This window comes from Staurois parvus, unplaced genomic scaffold (genome assembly GCF_062004578.1).
Source record: "Staurois parvus isolate SC_StPar_1 unplaced genomic scaffold, SC_StPar_1.0 ptg001837l, whole genome shotgun sequence".
In the NCBI taxonomy this organism is placed as follows: Eukaryota; Metazoa; Chordata; class Amphibia; order Anura; family Ranidae; genus Staurois; species Staurois parvus.
The window spans coordinates 1-7500 of record NW_028319633.1 but is presented as its reverse complement, the minus strand read 5'-3'; the positions used below and the strand labels follow the sequence as shown (position 1 = coordinate 7500).

At 50.2% G+C, this 7500-nt stretch overlaps 1 long non-coding RNA gene and 4 other non-coding genes across 5 annotated transcripts; all 5 read right to left on the bottom strand.

Annotated features, from left to right (window-relative positions):
• Positions 1 to 1757: 1757 nt before the first annotated feature.
• LOC149434095 (small nucleolar RNA SNORA9) lies at positions 1758 to 1890 on the bottom strand. Its single transcript, XR_016308817.1, has one exon. It is a non-coding gene; the product is annotated as a small nucleolar RNA SNORA9 (small nucleolar RNA).
• Positions 1891 to 2349: 459 nt separating this feature from the next.
• On the bottom strand, positions 2350 to 2482 carry LOC149434094 (small nucleolar RNA SNORA9). Its single transcript, XR_016308813.1, has one exon. It is a non-coding gene; the product is annotated as a small nucleolar RNA SNORA9 (small nucleolar RNA).
• Positions 2483 to 2931: 449 nt separating this feature from the next.
• Positions 2932 to 5561, bottom strand: LOC149434091 (uncharacterized). The gene is made up of 3 exons (XR_016308811.1): positions 5446 to 5561; positions 3413 to 3469; positions 2932 to 2984 (listed from the first exon to the last, which is right to left on the bottom strand). It is a non-coding gene; the product is annotated as an uncharacterized LOC149434091 (long non-coding RNA).
• LOC149434093 (small nucleolar RNA SNORA9) lies at positions 3543 to 3675 on the bottom strand. Its single transcript, XR_016308819.1, has one exon. It is a non-coding gene; the product is annotated as a small nucleolar RNA SNORA9 (small nucleolar RNA).
• Positions 3878 to 4010, bottom strand: LOC149434092 (small nucleolar RNA SNORA9). Its single transcript, XR_016308816.1, has one exon. It is a non-coding gene; the product is annotated as a small nucleolar RNA SNORA9 (small nucleolar RNA).
• Positions 5562 to 7500: the final 1939 nt, after the last annotated feature.

Here is a 7500-nt window from a genome sequence, read left to right as displayed (position 1 = left end):
AAACACACCAAATGTACCTCCCCATTGAGGCCTGGTTCACACCAATGCGTTTTCTTTAGGGCTTTTTTCAGAAACGCCCTACAGTCCATTTAACATGGTTTCCTATGGGGACACATTCACATCGATGCTTTTTTTCAGCTGCTGCATTTTTGGAAAGGGTCGGGGGCTTTTTTTTAAATGCAAAATGTTGCATTTTTTTGGTTTGATAGACTTTAATGGAGATACTGCAGAAGACGCATGTAGTGTTTTTGATGCGTCTTTACATGCTTGCCGTGCTTTTCATGTGTTTTGTGTATTTAATCTGCCCTGCAACAAGTTGGCTAAAAAAAAAAAAAAAAAATGTAAAAATGTGCCAAAAACGCAAAACGCACTGCAAAACGGACAAAACGCAAACTGCATTGGTGTGAACCAGGTCTGAAATGCATTCAAGATGCATCAAAAGCGCACACGTGTTGTGTTTTTGATGTTTTTTTAATCTGCTCAGCAACAGATTGGCCAAAAAAAAATAAATCAACAAAGCATCCAAAAATGTGTCAAAAAACGCACGTTCAAAAACGCGAACCAAAAACAGAAAATTAAAAAAAAAAAAAGTTTTTCTTCTTAGTTTTTGTTATAAAATTTTGTAAATAAGTGATTTTTCTGCTTCACTGATGTGCGCTAATGAGGAGGCACTGATGGGCATTGACAGGCATCACTGATGGGCACTGAAAGGCAGCACTGACAGCTGGCATTGATGGACACCGATATGTGGCATTGATGGACACTGGCAGGTGGCACTGATATGTGGCATTGATGGACACTGGCAGGTGGCACTGATATGTGGCATTGATGGACACTGGCAGGTGGCACTGATATGTGGCATTGATGGACACTGGCAGGTGGCACTGATATGTGGCATTGATGGACACTGGCAGGTGGCACTGATATGTGGCATTGATGGACACTGGCAGGTGGCACTGATATGTGGCATTGATGTGCACTGGTAGGTGGCACTGATATTTGGCATTGATGTGCACTGGCAGGTGGCATTGATGGACACTGATGGGCACTGACAGCTGGCATTGATGGACACTGATGGGCACTGACAGCTGGCATTGATGGACACTGATGGGCACTGACAGCTGGCATTGATGGACACTGGCAGGTGGCACTGATGGGGCTACACTGATTATCAGTGCCCTGATGATCAGTGTAGATGTCCCCTCTGTGGAATGCCGATTACCGGCTCTCCTCTCCTCCCCTGTCAGCGTGACCTCTCCAGAGAAGAGAAATGCCGATAACCGGCATTTCCTTATCTACACACGATCACTGTGATTGGACACAGCTGATCACATGACCGATCCGACATCATCGGCTCTTTCCGTTGATCCGCTGTGTCCGGGGGACACAGCACACCACCGATCGCTGCGAGCCCCCCGGAGGATATCATACGACGTCCTTCCAGAACGAGAGAACTACCTTGCGCCCGTCATTCCTTTATATGGCGGTCGGGAGGCGGTTACAGGGAGGGAAGGAAAAGGGAGAAATCAGCAAAGACCACCGAATTCCCACAATTGCTGGAAACACGAAGACACATCAAGATGAAATATAAAAGTAAAAACACACCCAACACAAAGAGCGCGGCGTCAACGTACCGTCTGCACGTCCTCAGAGGATGCGTGTAGCCACAACACACGGCATGGCGGCTCGCACTGAAATACAGGAGGCACGTGGTAGGACATTTCACGTTGGAAGAGAACACAGAAATAGGTGGGAATATTTGTCTGGGGTTTCTATAACCTCCTCCCGGAGGGGCAGGAAGAGGCCTCAAACCACCCCAGGGATGTTCTAGCAGAGTCCACAGGAGTGACCAGAGCTACGGCCAACTCGGACACGCTGGAAGACCTGCATGAGGCTGCAAGACATGGAGGAAGGACGTACCTTGTATGCAACCATGGTCTTCACCACTAGAGAAGATCTTGGGACTTCACAATCTGGAGAAAGAAGAAGAGCAGAGGTAAGGAAACAGCAGGTTCCTCCACCACATCACAGACCGTTGACATGCTTTACCAAAAATTCTCTGAGATTTCTATAACCTCCTCCTTGAGAAGCAGGAAGAGGCCTCAAACCGCCCTAAGAATGAACTAGCAGAGTCCACAGGAGTGACCAGAGCTACAATCAGCCCAGACACGCTGGAAGACTTGCTCAAGGCTCCTAGAAATAAAGGAAGGACGTACCTTGTATCCAGCCATGGTCTTCACCACCAGAGAAGATCTTGGGACTTTGTCCGCTATCTGAAGAAAGAAGAATACAGAAGTAAAACAGCATGTTCATCAACCATACCACATACCATCCATGAGTGCTACAAAGACGTGTCTGGGGTTTCTATAACCTCCTCCTGGAGGGGCAGGAAGAGGCCTCAAACCACCCCAGGGATGATCTAGCAGAGTCCACAGGAGTGACCAGAGCTACGGCCAACTCAGACACGCTGGAAGACCTGCATGAGGCTGCTAGACATGGAGGAAGGACGCACCTTGTATGCAACCATGGTCTTCACCACTAGAGAAGATCTTGGGACTTCACAATCTGGAGAAAGAAGAAGAGCAGAGGTAAGGAAACAGCAGGTTCCTCCACCACATCACAGACCATTGACATGCTTTACCAAGAATTGTCTAAAATTTCTATAACCTCCTCCCTGAGAAGTAAGAAGAGGCCTCAAACCGCCCTCAGGATGAACTAGGAGAGCCCACAGGAGTGACCAGAGCTACTATCAGCTCGGATACGCTGGAAGACCTGCATGAGGCTCCTAGACATGGAGGGAGGATGCACTTTGTATCCAACCACATCTTCATCAACAGAGAAGATTCTGGGACTTTGTCCACTACGTGGAGAAAGAAAAGGAGAGGTTTGGACACAGCAGGTATGTCCAACATTTCACTTACCATTGAAATGCTTGTATGCAACCATGGTCTTCACCACCAGAGAAGATCTTGGGACTTCACAATCTGGAGAAAGAAGAGCAAAGGTAAGGAAACAGCAGGTTCCTCCACCACATCACAGACCTTTGACATGCTTTACCAAGAATTGTCTAAAATTTCTATAACCTCCTCCCTGAGAAGAAGAGACCTCAAACCGCCCTCAGGATGAACTAGGAGAGCCCACAGGAGTGACCAGAGCTACGATCAGCCCAGACACGCTGGAAGACCTGCATGTGGCCATTGGAGACTTGGTTGGTTTACTCTGTCTGCACACTCCAAAAGCCACATAAACCTTAAGGCTTGCTAATGGTTCCACCATGGTCCTGACACCCTAAATTACACCATGCTGCTGAACCACCATTGGACATGGAAGCTACTATGATACTTTTGCTAAAACCAGCCCAGACACGTTGGAAGACTTGCACAAGGCTCCTAGAAATGAAGGAAGGACTCACCTTGTATCCAGCCATGGTCTTCACTACCACAGAAGATCTTGGGACTTTGTCAGCTATCTGAAGAAAGAATACAGAAGTAAAACAGCATGTTCATCAACCATATCACATATTATCCATGTGTGCTACAAAGACGTGTCTGGGGTTTCTATAACCTCCTCCTGGAGAGGCAGGAAGAGGCCTCAAACCACCCCAGGGATGTTCTAGCAGAGTCCACAGGAGTGACCAGAGCTACGGCCAACTCGGACACGCTGGAAGACTTGCATGAGGCTGCTAGACATGGAGGAAGGACGCACCTTGTATGCAACCATGGTCTTCACCACCACAGAAGATCTTAGGACTTCACGATCTGGAGAAAGAAGAGCAGAGGTAAGGAAACAGCAGGTTCCTCCACCACATCACAGACCGTTGACATGCTTTACCAAAAATTGTCTAAAATTTCTATAACCATCCATGAGTGCTACAAAGACGTGTCTGGGGTTTCTATAAACTCCTCCTGGAGGGGCAGGAAGAGGCCTCAAACCACCCCAGGGATGATCTTGCAGAGTCCACAGGAGTGACCAGAGCTACGGCCAACTCGGACACGCTGGAAGACCTGCATGAGGCTCCTAGACATGGAGGGAGGACGCACTTTGTATCCAACCACGTCTTCATCAACAGAGAAGATTCTGGGACTTTGTCCATGCCAATGGTAAGTGAAATGTTGGAGATACCTGCTGTGTCCATACCTCTGCTTTTCTTTCTCCACAGGTATGGACACAGCAGGTATCTCCAACATTTCACTTACCATTGGCATGCTTTACCAAGATGTCTGAGATTTCTATAACCTCTCCCTAGAAGGGCAAAAAAAAGGCCTCTAACCATGCCAAAGATGATCTAGCAAGGTCTCCAAGAGTGACAAGAGCTACGACCAGCTTGGACACACTAGAAGACCTGCATGAGGCTCCTAGACATGGAGAAGGGACACAACTAGTATCCAGCCACGTCTTCATCAACAGAGGTCAGATATCTCCACCATTTCGCTTACCATTGACATGCTTTACCAAGATGTCTGAGATTTCTATAACCTCTCCCCGGGAGGGCAAAAAAAATGCCTCTAACCATGCCAAAGATGATCTAGCAAGGTTCATAGGAGTGACCAGAGCTACAACCAGCCCAGAAACGCTGGAAAAGATGCAGGACGCTCCAAGAGGAAGGACGCACCTTGTATGCAGCTGGGGTCTTCACCACCAAAGATCCTGAGACTTTATCTTTGTTCTTTTCTTTTCAAGATTGTAGACAAGGTTCCAGGATCTCGTGGTCTCCAAATCTAAGAGCCTCATGCAGGTCTTCCAGCGTGTCTGGGCAGGCCGTAGCTTTGGTCACTCCTGTGGACTCGATCATCTCTAGGGCGGTTTGAGGCCTCTACTTGCCCCTCCAGAACCTCAAACATTTCTTAGTAAAGCATGCCAATGGTGTTTGATATGGTAGAGGTACCTGCTGTTTCCTTATCTCACTTCCTCTCCCCCCGAATAACTTACAAAGAAACATCAGGTGCCACCACCTCAGGTCTCACCCACCAGGCAGAACTCAAGACAGTTTATACTTCGGGTAGTTTCAACAAAATAGCAAAGGTTGTGAGGACTGTTCAGAGGGAAAGCAGGTCTGTGTGATGGAGAGAACACGTCGGGTGAGTTGGAGGGAGGACAGATGTGCCTCAGCCATGGACAGAACTGCAACATGTGGGTACAGGAGAGCAAGTTGGTGCCACTGCAGAAGGCGGGAATTGGGGATACAAATAGCTCTACAGGCAAAAGACTGCTGGGACTGATGCCCTGACTGAACATGGACTAATGGGACTCTACAGGAATGGGGGGACACGCCAGTAGGAAGGTTCAGCAATGCAGTACATACTGGGCCAATGATCTACATACACTGCAGACACCCCAGACTGGACTCACAATGGACCACCATTACTGCAGAACAAGGTGATATGGGTATCACACTGAAAATGTGTGCAGAGGGTGTCGGGGGGGGGGGGGGGGGGGGGATCTTACCATGGAGGCCACCAGTATTATCCAGATCATTGAGCATAGCCAGAAGGTTGGTTCCATCGTAGAGGTAACATCCTATACACGCCTCTCCACCCAACACCATGTCTTCATCTGTTCTCTGAGAAGGGAAAAGTAATGAATGTAGAGGTCACACGATGGAGAGCCATGCTAGAAGACCAATGTGGGCAGCCTATCCCAACCCAAGGCCCCCCCAGAACTGCACAGGTCCCCCATATCCTGAGCACAGTGAGGAAGGTCCCCTATATCCTGGGACACATGAGCAAGGTGCCCCCCCAATACTGCACCAGACATTATTACCATGAGGAGGACCCCCCAGAGCCCTGTGGACCCCCCTAGTACTGCACAGGCTCCCCATATCCTGAGCCCCCCCAGACATGCATGAGGACCCTTGCAGACTGGCACAGGTCCCCCATTTCCTTATACCCCAACCCGGTACGGAAAAGGTCCCCCAAATCCTGAGGTCCAAGAAGGATCCCCACGAAGAGGCTCCCAGATCTGCATAGGTCACCATATCCTGAGCCCTGTGAGGATTCCCCAACCAAGAGCCCCCCTCAGTACTGCATCCTAAACATCAAGACATGCAAAAGGCCCATGAGGACCCCCTTCGTCCAGCACAGATCCCCCCCATTTCCTTATTCCCCCACCCAGAGATCCCCCCAGTACAGCACAGATCCCCCATATCCTGAGCCCCGTGAGGATTCCCCCCCAGAACTGCACAGGTCCCCCATATCCTGAGCCCCGAGATGATTCCCCACCCAGACCCCCCCCCCAGTACTGCACAGGTCCCCACATCCTGAGCCCCGGGAGGATTCCCCCCCCCCCCCAGAACTGCACAGGTCCCCCATATCCTGAGCCCCGGGAGGATTCCCCACCCAGACCTCCCCCCAGTACTGCACAGATCCCCATATCCTGAGCCCCATGAGGATTCCCCAATCAGACCTCCCCCCCCCAGTACCACACAGGTCCCCCATACTCTGAGCCCCATGAGGATTCCCCAACCCAGAGCCCCCCCAGTACAGCACAGGTTCCCCATATCCTGAGCCCCATGAGGATTCCCCCACCCAGAGCCCCCCAGTACTGCATAGGAGCCCCATATCCTGAGCCCCGTGAGGATCCCCCCAATAGTGCCCCAAACAAGAAGACCCCCATACCCTGAGCACCATGTGGAAGATCCTCTCCAACTCACCACGTGCAATATCGGAAGTGTCTCCCCCCCCCGGAGTAGACCACTGCACCCCTCCTCCCCCCATGTGCTGTATATTCCTCCATCCTCCTCAGGGGACCTATCTAGACTTCACCCCGAGATTCCATAGCCGCCCGGACCTCCCCTCTCCCCGGATGATCGAAGTAGGACGCCCAGAACCGGCTCTGAATGGCGAAGGTCCACCCCCACTCCATCGTATGAATGGTACAGTCCAGGTGGGTGCAGTGCGCCGAATGACCAGCAGAGGGAGCGCCGCGACCGGCAGAGCGATCTCATCATCCGGCAGAGGGCGCCCGGAACCCTCCAAAGAGCCAATTCACACATCGATCACCGATCCGACGAAATCGGACATCATTACAGGAACTTGACTTTTTTTTTTTAATTGATCCGTAATTGTATTTAAAGCATCAAATAAAGAACTAATTAAAGTAAAAAAAATGCAGGTTTGTGTAATTCCAGTAATATGATTTCCTTGGACTCCGTTCACATTTCGGACGATTCAGTTGCGCCGCTGGAATGTTTTTCATGTTTTACCGATAAACCCCGTGAAATGTTTACTAACAATCCCTCCTATTGGCTGGGGTAACAATATTTCATGATGTCACCGCCATTAGCTGCATTATTGTCTCAGCTATCTATGCGGACTACAGAACACCTCCCAGTGTCCCGTGCCTCCTACCTCCCCTCCATTCCTGTAATAGAAGAGGTATTATACCCCCCCCCCCCCGTGTCTCCTACCTCCCCTCCGTTCCCTGTAATAGAAGAGGTATTATGCCCCCCCCCCCCGGTGTCCCGTGTCTCCTACCTCCCCTCCGTTCTCTATATAGAAGAGG